Below are 15159 nucleotides of genomic sequence, written 5' to 3' on the forward strand. Positions count from 1 at the left end.
TTTGAGAATCTAAATGAAATGGATAATTTTCTTGAAAGATTCCATCTACCAAAACTAAGTCAAGATCAGGTAGAAAGACTGAATAGCCCTATATCTCCCAAGGAAATCGAAGCAGTTATTAACAGTCTCCCCTCCAAAAAAAGCCCTGGACCAGATGGCTTCAGCACAGAATTCTACAAGACCTTCAAAGAAGTGCTAACTCCAATTCTCCTCAAGCTATTCCACAAAATAGAAACAGAAGGAACACTACCAAATTCATTCTATGAAGCCACAGTCACCTTAATACCTAAACCACACAAAGACCCAACAAAAAAAGAGAACTTTAGGCCTATCTCTCTTATGAACATTGACGCAAAAATACTCAATAAAATACTTGCAAACCGAATCCAAGAACACATCAAAGATATCATCCACCATGACCAAGTAGGCTTCATCCCAGGCATGCAAGGGTGGTTCAACATACGGAAATCCATCAATGTAATCCACTACATAAACAAACTGAAGGAGAAAAACCACATGATCATCTCCTTAGACGCCGAAAAAGCATTTGACAAAGTCCAACACCCATTCATGTTTAAAGTCTTGGAGAGATCAGGGATACAAGGCACATACCTAAACATAGTAAAGGCAATATATAGCAAGCCTATAGCTAACATCAAACTCAATGGAGAGAAACTTAAATCAATCCCACTGAAATCAGGGACAAGACAAGGCTGTCCATTGTCCCCATATCTCTTCAACATAGTACTTGAAGTCCTAGCCAGAGCAATAAGACAACTAAAGGAGATCAAGGGGATACAAATCGGAAAGGAAGAGGTCAAAGTGTCACTATTTGCAGATGATATGATAGTATACATGAGCGACCCCAAAAATTCAACCAGAGAACTCCTTCAGCTGATAAACACCTTCAGCAAAGTGGCAGGATACAAAATCAACTCAAAAAAATCAGAAGCCCTCCTATATACCAAAGACAAAAAGGCTGAGAAAGAAATTAGGGAAACAACACCCTTCACAATAGCCACTAATAACATAAAGTACCTTGGTGTGACTCTAACCAAGCAAGTGAAAGACCTGTTTGAGAAAAACTTCAAGTCTCTGAAGAAAGAAATCGAAGAAGATATCAGAAGATGGAAAGATCTCCCGTGCTCATGGATTGGTAGGATTAACATTGTGAAAATGGCCATACTGCCAAAAGCAATCTAAAGATTCAATGCAATTCCCATCAAAATACCAACTCAATTCTTTACAGACCTTGAAAAAAAGATTCTCAGCTTCATATGGAGAAACAAAAAACCCAGAATCTCCAAAACGATCCTGTACAACAACAGATCATCTGGAGGTATCTCCATTCCTGATCTCAAGCTGTACTACAGGGCAACAATAATAAAAACTGTAATAAAAACTGTAATAAAAACAGTAATAAAAACTGCATGGTACTGGCATAGAAACAGAAAGGAGGATCAATGGAACCGCATAGAAGACCCAGAACTAAATCCACACACCTATGAATACTCGATATTCAACAAAGAAGCCAATTCCATTCAATGGAAAAAAGACAGCATCTTCAACAAATGGTGCTGGACCAACTGGATGTCTACATGCAGAAAAATGAAAATAGATCCATATTTATCACCCTGCACAAAACTAAAGTCAAAGTGGATCAAGGACCTCAACATAAAACCAGATACCCTAAATCAATTGGAAAAAAAAGTGGGGAACAGCCTAGAACTCATTGGCACAGGAGACAACTTCCTGAACAGAACACCAACAGCACAGGCTCTAAGAGCAACAATCAATAAATGGGACCTCCTGAAACTGAAAAGTTTCTGTAAAGCAAAGGATACCGTCATCAAAACAAAACGACTGCCTACAGATTGGGAAAGAATCTTCACTAACCCTTTATCTGACAGAGGACTAATATCCAGTATATACAAAGAACTAAAGAAGCTGAAAAGCAGCAAACCAAGTAATCCAATTAAAAAATGGGGAACAGAGCTAAACAGAGAATTCTCGACAGAGGAATATCGAATGGCAGAAAAACACTTAAAGAAATGCTCATCCTCATTAGCCATCAGGGAAATGCAAATCAAAACGACCCTGAGATATCACCTTACACCCATCAGAATGGCCAAGATGAAAAACTCAAGCGATAACACATGCTGGAGAGGTTGTGGAGAAAGGGGAACCCTCCTCCACTGCTGGTGGGAATGTAAACTGGTACAACCACTCTGGAAAGCTATCTGGCGCTTTCTAAGACAAATAGGAATAGTGCTTCCTCCAGACCCAGCTATACCACTGCTAGGTATATACCCAAAGTTTGTTCAAGTACACAAAAAGGACACTTGCTCAACCATGTTTATAGCAGCTCTATTTGTAATAGCCAGAACCTGGAAACAACCCAGATGTCCATCAACGGTGGAATGGGTACAGAAATTGTGGTATTTTTATACAATGGAATACTACTCAGCAATCAAAAAGGAGGAAATCATGAAATTTGCAGGCAAATGGTGGGATCTAGAAAAGATCATTCTGAGTGAAATATCCCAGAAGGAGAAAGACAAACATGGGATATACTCACTTATATAGACCTATAAGATATGATAAACATAATGAAATCTATACACCTAAAAAAGATAATCAATTGAGCGGACATGGGGTAAGATGATCAATCCTCATTTAGAAAGACAGATGGGATGTGCATTGAACGTATGACAGGAGTCTACTGAAAGTCTACTGAGCGCATCTGAAAGACTCTAACTAGCAGTGTTTTCAAAGCAAAGACTCATGACCAAACCTTTGGCAGAGTACAGGGAATCATAAGAAAGAAGGGGAGTTAGTCTGATGGGGAAAGGATAGGAGCTCCACAAGGACCAAATATATCTGGGCACAGGGTCTTTTCTGAGACTGACATTCAACCAAGGACCATGTATGGATATAACCTAGAACCTCCACTCAGATGTAGCCTGTGGTAGCTCAGTAACCAATTGGTTTCCCAAAGTGAGGGGAACAGGGACTATTTCTAACAGGAACTCAATGACTGGCTCTTTGGTCTCCCCACCCCCGAAGGGAGGAGCAGTGCTGTTAGGCCACAGAGGAGGGCTTTGCAGCCAGTCCTGAAGATACCTGATAAAACAGGATCAGATGAATGGGGAGGAGGTCCCCCCTATCAGTGGACTTGGAAAGGGGCACGGTGGAGATGAGGGAGGGAGGGAGGGACTGGGAGGGATTGAGGGATCAGGACATGGCTGGGATACAGAGTTAATAAAATGTAACTGATAAAAAAAAATAAAAAATAAAAAAAAAAGAAATAAATTGGGACTTTGTACTGATGTTCATTTAGGTGTCATCCACCCAAAGAGCATCAGACCCGTCTGATACCTTTTTCTCAGAGGCGGGACCTAAGGCATCAACCCGCATGCAATCAGACATGCTCTTCTCTGGGTCGAAAGTGGCTGACCCTGAGTGCAGTGCTTAGCCTCACATCCTGAGTGTAACATTTTAGCTTTTTATGGTAGCCAACCATGCTTGGGGAGACTGTCCTGCTTCAATGGCTGTAAAGGCCTGAATGGTCATGGCTGCATTACGCTGTTGTGAGACTCTAATCTTGCATATATACCACAGGCAAACCAAGGAGACCAACACCAGAAGGCCTGCTAACACTCCTTTCAAAAGTAGAGGAAAACATGGAGTTAGTCAATTTACATGGAGCACGTTTTGCCCCTTGGGGCAATGGTCTCCTGAACCTACTCAGACCTCAGACACTCCTTGTGGAGTTCCTGTCCTCTCCAGCTCTTGCTATTTCCCACTTCTTACATAAAATTCCATTCACTCTACCCTACAGTTGGCCATCAGGCTCAGCATCTGCTTTGATAGTCTGCAGGGCAGAGGTTTTCAGAGGCCCTCTGTGGCAGGTTCCTAGGTTGTTTCCTATTTTCTTCTTCTGGCTTTCAGAGGCCATCTGTAGCTGGTTCCTAGGTTGTTTCCTGTTTTCTTCTTCTTCTGATGTCCATCCTCTTTGCCTTTCAGGATGGGGATTAAGCTTTTTAGTTAGGGTCCTCTCTTTTGTTTAGTTTGTTTAGATGTACCGATTTTAATGGGTTTATCCTATGTTGTATGTTTATATGAGTGAGTATATACCGTCTGTGTCTTTTTGCTACTGGGACAACTCACTCAGGATGATCCTTTCCAGGTCCCACCATTTACCTGCAAATTTCATGATTTCCTTATTTTTCATTGCTGAGTAATACTCCATTGTATAGATGTATCACAATTTCTGCATCCATTCATCAGTTGAGGGGCATCTGGGCTATTTCCAGCTTCTGGCTATTACAAATAAAGCTGCTATAAACATGGTTGAGCAAATGTCCTTTTTGTGTACTTGAGCCTCTTTTGGATATATGCCTAGGAGCAGTATGGCTGGATCTTGAGGAAGCACTATTCCTAGTTGTCTGAGAAAACGCCAGATAGATTTCCAGAGTGGTTGTACAAGTTTACATTCCCACCAGCAGTGGAGAAGGGTTTCCCTTTCTCCACAACCTCTCCAGTATGTGTTGTCACTTGAGTTTTTTATCTTGGCCATTCTCATGGGTGTAAGGTGAAATCTCAGGGTCATTTTGATTTTCATTTCCCTAATGGCTAATGAGGTTGAGCATTTCTTTAAATGCTTCGCTGCCATTCGATATTCCTCTACAGAGAGTTCTCTGTTTAGCTCTGTTCCCCATTTTTTAAGTGGATTACTTGGTTTGCTGCTTTTCAGCTTCTTTAGTTCTTTATATAGACTGGATATGAGTCCTCTGTCAGATAAAGGGTTGGTGAAGATTCTTTCCCAATCTGTAGGCAGTTGCTTTGTTTTGATGACAGTATCCTTTGCTTTACAGCTTTTCAGTTTCAGGAGGTCCCATTTATTGATTGTTGCTCTCAGAGCCTGTGCTGTTGGTGTTCTGTTCAGGAAGTTCTCTCCTGTACCAATGAGTTCTAGGGTATTCCCACTTTTTTTTTTTCTAGCCGATTTAATGTGTATGGTTTTATGTTGAGGTCTTTGATCCACTTGGACTTCAGTTTTGTGCAGGGTGATAAGTATGGATCTATTTTCATTTTTCTACATGTAGACATCCAGTTAGACCAGCACCATTTGTTGAAGATGCTATCTTTTTTCCATTGTATGGTTTTGGCATCTTTGTCAAAAATCAGGTGTCCATAAGTGTGTGGGTTTATTTCTGGGTCTTCTGTTAGGTTCCATTGATCCACCATTTAGTTTCTATGCCAGTACCATGAAGTTTTTATAACTGTTGCTCTATAGTACAGCTTGAGATCAGGGATGGAGATTCCTCCAGAAGATCTTTTATTGTAGAGGATTGTTTTAGCAATTCTGGGTTTCTTGTTGTTCCATACGAAGTTGAGAATTTTTCTTTCCAGGTCTGTAAATAATTGTGTTGGCAATTTGATGGGAATTGCATTAAATCTGTAGATTGCTTTTGGTAAGATGGCCATTTTTACTATGTTAATCCTGCCAAGCCATGAGCATGGGAGATCTTTCATCTTCTCATATCTTCTTCTAATTCTTTCTTCAGAGACTTGAAATTTTTTTCATACAAGTCTTTGACTTGCTTGGTTAGGGTTACACCAAGGTACTTTATGTCATTTGTGGCTATTGTGAATTTCTTTCTCAGCCCTTTTGTCTTTTATATATAGGAGTGCTACTGATTTTTTTGAGTTAATTTTGTATCTGGCCACTTTGCTGAAGGTGTTTATCAGCTGTAGGAGTTCCCTGGTAGAGTTTTTGGGGTCACTCATGTCTATTATCATATCATCTGCAAATAGTGATAATTTGACTTCTTCTTTTCCCATCTGTATCCCCTTAATCTCCTTCAACTGTCTTATTGCTCTAGCAAGGACTTCCAGCACTATGTTGAAGAGATATGGAGAGAGTGGGCAGCCTTGTCTTGTCCCTGATTTTAGTGGGATTGCTTTAAGTTTCTCTCCATTGAGTTTGATGTTGGCTATAGGCTTGCTGTATAGGTGAATGAATTGTAATAAATTAAAAATAAATTAAAAAATACAAACAGCAGGACATGTGTGTGCATATGTGTGTACACATTTACATACTATATGTAGTATACTGAATATAATATATATATAGTATGTAAAAACAATTAAAAATAAGTTAATTAACTTGAGAGAGAGCAAAGGGGTACATGGGAAGGGCTGGAGGAGGAAAGGCAGAGCAGAAGATAATGTAATTATATTTTAATTTTAAAAAATAAAGTATTTTAAAACATTCATTCCTACTTGTAAGAGTTGTTGATCTTCTGAGCTATCTTTAATTTTAGTGACAAATTAACCCATTGGTATGAAGCCACTTGATATCATTTCTCTTTCTAAAGTTGGCCCCTGCTCCATCTCTTACCCAGTAAAGACTAAATTCCTTGCTTTGTTATAAATCACCTTCCATATCGCAGCTCTTATTTCCCAGAATAACATTTACTCTCATCTCAATGTCTTTCCAGTATTATTTATCCTTTTCGCATCACCTGCAGTTTCTTCTAGCTTGTATTGCCTTAACTATCTCTGCCTCTTTCAAGGCTGACCTTTTCATTTCCGTTGAGAGATAGACCTTTGCTTCTACCCCTCTCACGGTTTTTCAAATTTTTATATTTATTCACTTTACTTCCTGTTTGCAGCCCTCCTTATCTCTCCTCCCATCTCTCCACACACTGACCCTTCCCTTCCAATCTTTCACCCTCCTTCCCTGGCTCAGGACTAAGCTCATCCTCTCCCGCTGAGACCAGACAAAGCTCTACAAGTAGTCATTGACATAATTACAGAGACAAGATACTTTTTTTGCATACTGGGAAAAAAAGTATATATACATATATTTTTTTTACAGGCTAGTATAGGAAAGAGATTAAAATAAAAATTGTTACAGTCAAACTACTTTGGTCAGTCATCATTTGCGCTTTATTTTCTGTAGCTATGTAACTTTTTGCACCAAAAGTAACTTTCTATGTTTTCTCAATTTCCTCCTTTGGACAATGGATGTCATAGAGTTGTAATCCATACAATAGCTTGGTAAATAATAAGGACTGCATTTATATAGGTGCTTTCTCATCACAGACAAAGATGTTAAAGCTGATGATTTTTTTTTTTTCAATGCAGTTTATTCAGGAACATTGAACAATCCTCGGACCCCGGGGAAAGCCAGCCCACAGCTTAAATAGCCTCTGGGTAGCCAACCCAGGCGTGCCACGGGGGCAATGCAGATAGGTCCACATACATGGAAGCAAGCCAGATCCTCGGCCTTAGCCAAATGTGGAGTTGTTCGTGACAGAGAGCACTCACCATCGGGAAGGTGGAAGGCGGAAACCAGCTCCATCTTTAAGGCATAGCATTCCGCAGCTCTCTACAGTTCCCCCTTTTTGTTTTAGACGCATCAGGCAAGAGTAGAGGTCTGATCTCTGATATTAGAAATAAATTGGGACTTTGTACAGATGTTCATTTAGGTGTCATCCACCCAAAGAGCATCAGACCGTCCGATACCTTTTTCTCAGAGGCGGGACCTGGGGCATCAACCCGCATGCAATCAGACATGCTCTTCTCTGGGTCCGAAGCGGCTGACCCTGAGTGCAGTGCTTAGCCTCGCATCCTGAGCGTATTTATTTAGGTGCTTTCTCATCACAGACAAAGATGTTAAAGCTGATGATTTTTTAAAAAAATAAAAACAACTATCCACTTTACCATTACATTGTCCAGAAATTCTGTAAATTCCCCAGATATCACTTAACGTATCCTATTAGAATTATTTCTTCATGCTGCAGAGATGGATCAGAGGTTAAGAACACTAGCTGTGATCAAAGAACAGGCCAATCAGTTTATCACCTCCCCCTGAGGCGGAAGCAGCCTTACCAGACCACAGAGGAAGACAATGCAGCCACTCCTGATGAGACCTAACAGACTAGGATCAGAAAGAAGAAAAATAAACCCTCCCCTACCTGAGGGGAGTGTGTGGAGGAGGAGGAGGAAGGGAGAGATTGGGAGGAGAGGAGGGAGGAAACTAAAGGGGGGATACAAAGTAAATAAAGTATAATTAAAAAGAAAAAAAAAAGAACACTAGCTGTTCTTCCAAAGGTCCTGAATTCAATTCCCAGCAACCACATGGTGCTCATAACCATCTATAGTGAAATCTGGTGCCCTCTTATGGTGTTCAGGCAGAGTGCTGTATAGATCACTATCCTTTAGCACAATGTCTAACAGTATGCATGATCAATGACTATGTTGAAGAAATGACTACATTGCCATTAAGGGCGAAGATTAAATATTTTAAAAAAATATTCTCTTTTTATATAGTATACAGGAACATGTAAAAAGTTGAATAAGTCATGCATATAGGCTTGATATTTGAGACACAATATTGTACTCCTTAATAACTAAGCAAATTTCAGCAGTATCCATACCTTCTCAATTTTGTTTTGTTTATAATTAGACATTCTTACCTTCCAAATAAAATTTGATGAAATCTGTCTAACTATAGCTTGTAAGTTACTGCCATGGGTAATGAGCACCCTATTCTGACCCTGCGTTTCTTTAGCTACATCTTCACAATAATTAAAGATGTTATTCCCTTCCCATTCTTCCCATATTAGCTCCTCAGAACTATTGTCTGGATACTGCCCTTGCTCTAAAAGCCCAAGGCTGCTTCTTTCTCCTATGATGACTAATGTGTTATTGGCATCTATAATTAGAGTTGTAGGAGGTAGTCAAGAGGCTATTGTGAAGTGGGTATGGATGGAAGAGGTTAGAGGGCATCCACTCTTGAGTGCTCATTCTTATCCGTGTAAGGTCATTATGGTGAGAGAGAAGATGAGGGTTGGAAGGGAAAAGCACAAACCTAGAAGCCAGCACCTACCTGTACTTTCACCTCCACCATTCTAATCCTTCCTAATCTATTGTTTTCTTTTTATGACTTATCAAGTCCAATCTGTGCTGCCCATACAATGTAGTGAAACATTGCCAATCTACTCGGGAGACACATTTAAACTGACTCCTCCTCCCCTGTAAGTCTTCAACTGTTAATTGTTTCCTCTCTGGGGCTGGGAGCTTGTGAATTCCTCTTGACTCCACGCCAGAGTGATGATTGGCTTGAAATTGTTTCAGTCTTATGTGGGCTTCCTCACCTGCTTTGACTTCATGTAGACAGCAGTCATGTCATGTCCAGTAGACATTGCTTCACTCTGATCCTCCCTGACCTCTGTCTCTTAAAATCCTTCTACCTCTCCTTTTAGGTGAACTCTGAATCTTGGGAAAGAGGTATGTTATAGTGGTCTCGTTGGTGAGAACTCCACTGATATTTATTCTCTATACTTTGACCAAATGTAAATTTCTGCATTGACTGTTGTCCACTGCACAAAGTAATTTTACTAACAAGGGCTGAGAGCTGCACTAATCTATGGATGTAGAGATATGAAGAGAGATAGTTTGACAATATGTCTACCTAGAAAAATAACAATAGTTCACTCTTGAGAACTATGATCTCCCTCACCATGTGTCCTTTGCCAGATTTAGTATATCAAACATGCATTTTTCTTCTATGGTGTTGGACTTAAATCACTCAGAAAGAAATTGGTTTTCACCGGTAACATTCATGCCACTATACTCATGGACATATCTTGACACTTGATCTTCACTGAAGTTTGTAGTATTCACAGTTGGGTAAAATTGTTGATAATTTATTTTCCTTCAACAACCTGAACAGCTTTTTCTCTTGCCAGTGCATAGAGAGCTTCTTGGTCAGTACCAACTTTATTTCTTTATGCCCTGTAACCCATGTGTGGTGTCTTCAGCAATATGGTCTTACTAAGTTACCATTGAGCCAATTATTTAAAACTCAAATCTCCAATTCTAAATATAGTTTCGTCTGAGTCTGCTACTATCAAAAATATGCTTATAAGAAAAACTTTACTCAGAACTAAAACAGAATTTGTTGTCCCTTTGTCCTAAAAAGAATTGAGAAGCTTAATGAGAAAGCAGTAATGTTAGTTGAGTACATCTCTCTCCCTTCTTTATAGTGAATTTAACCACTGGATATGTGTGGTTTTGCTTTAGATACTTATAATCACTGAGGAATTACTAACATAAAATTGTTTCAAACTCTATGCTGTAGCATTACAATTTATATTTTTAAAGGTTACATTTGATTTTTTATTACATTTATTTAATTAGTTTATGTATGTTATCATGCATCATAGCATGCCACCATATGGCTGGGAGGTCAAACGACAAATTTTGGGAGTTAGTTTTCTTCTTAGGTCATCTGGGTCCTGGGGGATTGGAACTCAGGTCATCAGGCTTGCCACAAATACCTTTACCTACTAAGCTATCTCACCAGACAGTTTTTACACTGATTAGAAAAGAAAGCTCTGCAGTGCTGTGCCTTGTGCTAACAAGATCCACATGCAGAAATGAGAGAAGGTTAGCAACAGAAAAAAATAAATAAATAAGAAAGAAAAGAAATGTTTGTGTGAAGGTCCAGGTTCCCAAGAAGAAAGACTTTTTTGATTTTATAGTACAGAAACTTTTTGTTTTATAATCAGTAGAAATGCTTGTTTGCCAGATCACAATTTCAGAAATTTGATGGCAAACCCAGTAAACAGAGGCCCCGGCTCTGTTTCCACACCAATAAGGAAAAGCCACTTGCCAGTGTAAACTTGGGCAGCATTGTTTTAGAGCAGTGGCTGCCGCTCTTATCAGAAATGTGCAGGTCAGAGAAGAAAGTGGGAGGTCTCAACAGCCCACCTCTGTTCAGCAAGCAAACATTCTCTCAGATCGGTTCCCGTGGTGAGGATGGATGTTACGACTGCTATAAATCTGAGGGTGTACTTCTGCTCTTTAAAGGAAGGAAAAGGAACCGTGTGGCTTTGTAAGAGAGGAAACTGCCAGTGAATCCAATCTACAGAGAAATCAATTTCACACGGCCATAATTCAAGGAAATAGGGCTGTATGTAATGACGTGGAAATTCATTTTGCTCCTTAAAATTTCAACTTTCTTCTTGGCTACTATTATTTTTGAAAACAGCTTGGATTTTTTTTTCTCATCACCCTCTGCAGCATTCTTGCTCAACATGGGAATCTATGAACCACAGGCTTGACTCTGACTCATTACTATTGTTTCCTTTAACTTTTCTCATACCTCATCCTGCATCATTTCCCTTTTCTCAAGAACTAAAAAGAGCAAAGAAAAAAAATCAATGCTTTAAAACACACTAAACATGAAGCAAGAGATATTCTAAGTTCGCTAAATTTGCTTTAACTTTCCCCAAGAGTATCTTTAAGAGTTTGCACAGAATTCATGTTCAAATGCAAATTTCTCAGGTAAGAGCATAATTGGTAAATTTCTACTTCTTCCCTCTTAGGACTGGGAAAAAAGGACGTTTGTTCTCATTTCTACTTCTGCTGAAGATACCATTTAGCAGAAGTGGGAATAATAACAACAACACTTTTTTTTATGCCCAGATTCTGAGAAATAGAAATCTCTGTATAACTAGGCACTAGAAATTATGATGGCTATGGCCTTAAGAATGATTGATAAATGAACAGGTGTGCCTAAAGTAAAGTTTTGAATAAAGAAACAAACATTTTCATAATACCTTTCAGAAATTCTGAAGTAAAATGTGGCACCTGACATTGTATGATTTGATATGATATGATATGATATGACATCATATGATATAAAACAGGACAGAAATTACACATTCTAGTTCTCAGATCAAAATCTCCAACAAAAGGCTCAAATTGTAGGATGTAGAGGTATAAGTGTGATATTAAGGGAGGAAGAGATTGAAGGCTTTTTTAATATACAAACTCACTGAGTACAATAAAAACTAGTGGAAAATTCTCACACTTGGAAAGAAATCAGCAATGTGATCTTATCTGTCAAGAGAGAAAGCCAAGTCCAATGGTTAAGGCAGTGTATCTAGTGTCATGACAAAGTGGCATGGCCTGAAGAACTGTCAAAATTTTGGATTCCAGACCTGTAACTTGGTGACATTGCCTTTATTGTTAAGTGCCCCATTAGGTATAATTTATTGCATAACAAAGCCTTAGAATTAGTACCTTTTAAAAGATAAATAAATGCACATTTTCTTAAGATAGTGAATATACAAATATAATTATTTTGCTTTTGTTTGTTTGACACAGGTGTTCTTCCTGACTCTCCCGGAACTCTCTTTGTAGATCAGACTGGCCTTGAACTTTCAGATACCTGTGTGCCCGACTCTGCTTCCCAGGTGCTGTAATTAAAGGAGTTCACCACCATACCTAGCTACAAATGTAAACTTCTGCTACACCTCCATTATTCTATAACTGTTGTGGTTGTGGTACAGTGGCAGTGTCTCTTTAAAGACCCTGGAATAAGACGAATTCACAGTGACAAATTTATTCTAACAACTTTCTAGCATCTTACAATGTTAGGTGAGAATATACATTAAGAAATAGCGGTTGCAAGGGAGGAGCAGTCCTGTTAGGCCACAGAGGAGGGCTTTGCAGCCAGTCCTGAAGATACCTGATAAAACAGGATTAGATGAATGGGGAGGAGGTCCCCCCCATCAGTGGACTTGGAAAGGGGCACGGTGGAGATGAGGGAGGGAGGGAGGGACTGGGAGGGAATGAGGGATCGGGACACGGCTGGGATACAGAGTTAATAAAATGTAACTGATAAGAAAAAATAAAATTAAAAAAAAAGAAATAGCGGTTGAATTGTTGCTAAACCAGTGTTTGTATTGTGATAATATAGAGGAAGGTGAGGCAAACAGGGCATAAAGTGTTCACAGAGCAGCAAAGATGAGGCTCGGGATGAGCCATGAGACAATGGATTCATAGGGAAATAGTGGGGGCTGAGTTTCAAAAGAAATAGAATTGGCTAGATGGTTGGTGTAGTTTGCAGGCAAAGATGGCCTGAGTGTAATTCAATGACAAGACCTAAGAAAGAAGCAATGAATAAAACATCTTAGATTTAGGATACTCAAAGGAAACTTCCTTAAAGTAATAAAATAGGGAATTTTGGAAGCCATGAGGGATAGAAAGCTAAAATGAGTTGGGTTTGCTGTAGTAATGATATGCACTAGATTTCAAAGTAAGGAAATGTAGGGATTTATAAGCTAATAAAGGATATGATGGATTATGTTAGGGGAAAAAAATATCCAAGCAGGTAGAAAGTATAAGTAAAGGCAACTCCAATAATCCAAAAACAAGAAAACTTAAGCCTGGAACAAGAGGATTGTAAGATGTCTGACATGCATTTATATACAAGAAATTTACCAAGGCTGTCCTGGACAGGCCTCTTAGGCCAAAGCAGGTCTCCTCACTCCCAGACCAAGCATAGAGACAGGGTATTACCCTTTCTGAAGGGAGTTGTATCAAGGGCGCAGGTCCCTCAGCCAGCCCCATTAGCTATGCTCTTTGTATATCTGTGTGTCCAGCCTAGGGCATCTCCCTTCACAGAACTGTTCATCCAGTACGTGCTCCTGAATCTTTCCTACTAGAGAGAGAACTTGAACACCTGCTTTTCTGCTCATTAAGAATATAAACTTTTGTACTCCTAGACCTCTCTCTTGCTTACCTTAACCTGGAACCCTGGTTGTGTAAACTAACAGAGCCTTGTTTTTTGGGGGTTTTGGAAACAATTACAAAGCTCCCAGTGTGTGTGTGTGTGTGTGTGTGTGTGTGTAAATACATCTAATCTTCACTCAGTGCCCTTTGGCAAGGAAATAAAGTATTATGTAGCTAGAGATTTTGTTATATGTGTGTGCTAGCTTAGAAGGTTATTGAAAGCCTGACCTCCATGTCCAGTTGATGTGCTGTTCAAATTGACTTCTCCAAGAACCTGCCCCTCAACTCTTTCCTTCTCAGCTCTGCTCTAGCAAGAATTTTGAACAGAAGTGAGAACTGGATTCTGATTACCAATCTTGTTTTAAGCCAGCCTACCACCCTCTTAGTCCTCAGAGATATAAGCTATCTTTATAGAATGTCTGAAGGAGAAAACACCAACAAACCAAGAAATTCCCTTAAGAAAAATGGGGTACAGAGCTAAACAGAAAATTCTCAATAGAGGAATATTGAATGGCAGAGAAACACTTAAAGAAATGTTCAACGTCCTTAATCATCACAGAGGTACAAATCAAAACAACCCTGAGAGTTTACCTTACACCCAACAGAATGGCAAAGATCAAAAACTCAAGTGACAACACATGCTGGAGAGGATGTGGAGAAAGGGGAACCCTCCTCCATTGCTGGTGGGAATGTAAACTTGTACAACCACTTTAGAAATCAATTTGGAGCTTTCTCAGAAAATAAGGAATAGTGCTACCTCAAGATTGAGCTATACTACTCCTAAGCATGTATTCAAAAAATGCTCAAGTATACAACAAGAACATTTGTTCAACTATGTTCTTAGCAGCTTTATTCGTAACAACCAGAATCTGGAAAAATCTAGATGTCCCTCAACTGAGGAATGGATACAGAAATTGTGGAACATTAGTTCAATGGAATACTACTCAGCAATTAAAAACAAGGAAATCATGAAGTTTTCAGGCAAATGGTGGGAACTAAAAACGATCTTCTTAAGTGACATATCCCAGAATGAGAAAGACGCACATGGTATATACTCACTTACAAGTGGATATTAGACATGTACTATAGGATAAACATACTAAAATCTATACTCCTAAAGAAGCTAAACAACAAGGAAGACCTTAGAGAAGATGTTAAATCCTTATTCAGAAGGACAAACACAATAGACATCATAGCAGAAGACAGGGAACAGACAGGAGCCTACCACAGAAGGCCTCTGAAAGACTCTACTGATCGAGGTATCGAAGCAGAGGCTGAGACTCATGGCCAAACTTTGGGTGAAATGCATCGAATTTTATGAAAGAAGGGGAAATAGAAAGACCAGGAGGGGACAGGAGCTCTAAAAGGAGACCAACAGAGCCAAAAAATACTAAGCCCTTGGAGCCCTGAAAAGAATGATAATTCATGGAGAGGACTAAAACTCTGGCTCAGATGTCACCCATATAATTAGTCTCCAAGTGGGTTGCCTAGTAAGGGGAGTAGGGGCTTTTCTGGCATGAACCAGTGGCTGGCTTTCTGATTACTTTTCCTTGGGGAGTG

This window comes from Meriones unguiculatus, chromosome 4 (genome assembly GCF_030254825.1).
Source record: "Meriones unguiculatus strain TT.TT164.6M chromosome 4, Bangor_MerUng_6.1, whole genome shotgun sequence".
In the NCBI taxonomy this organism is placed as follows: Eukaryota; Metazoa; Chordata; class Mammalia; order Rodentia; family Muridae; genus Meriones; species Meriones unguiculatus.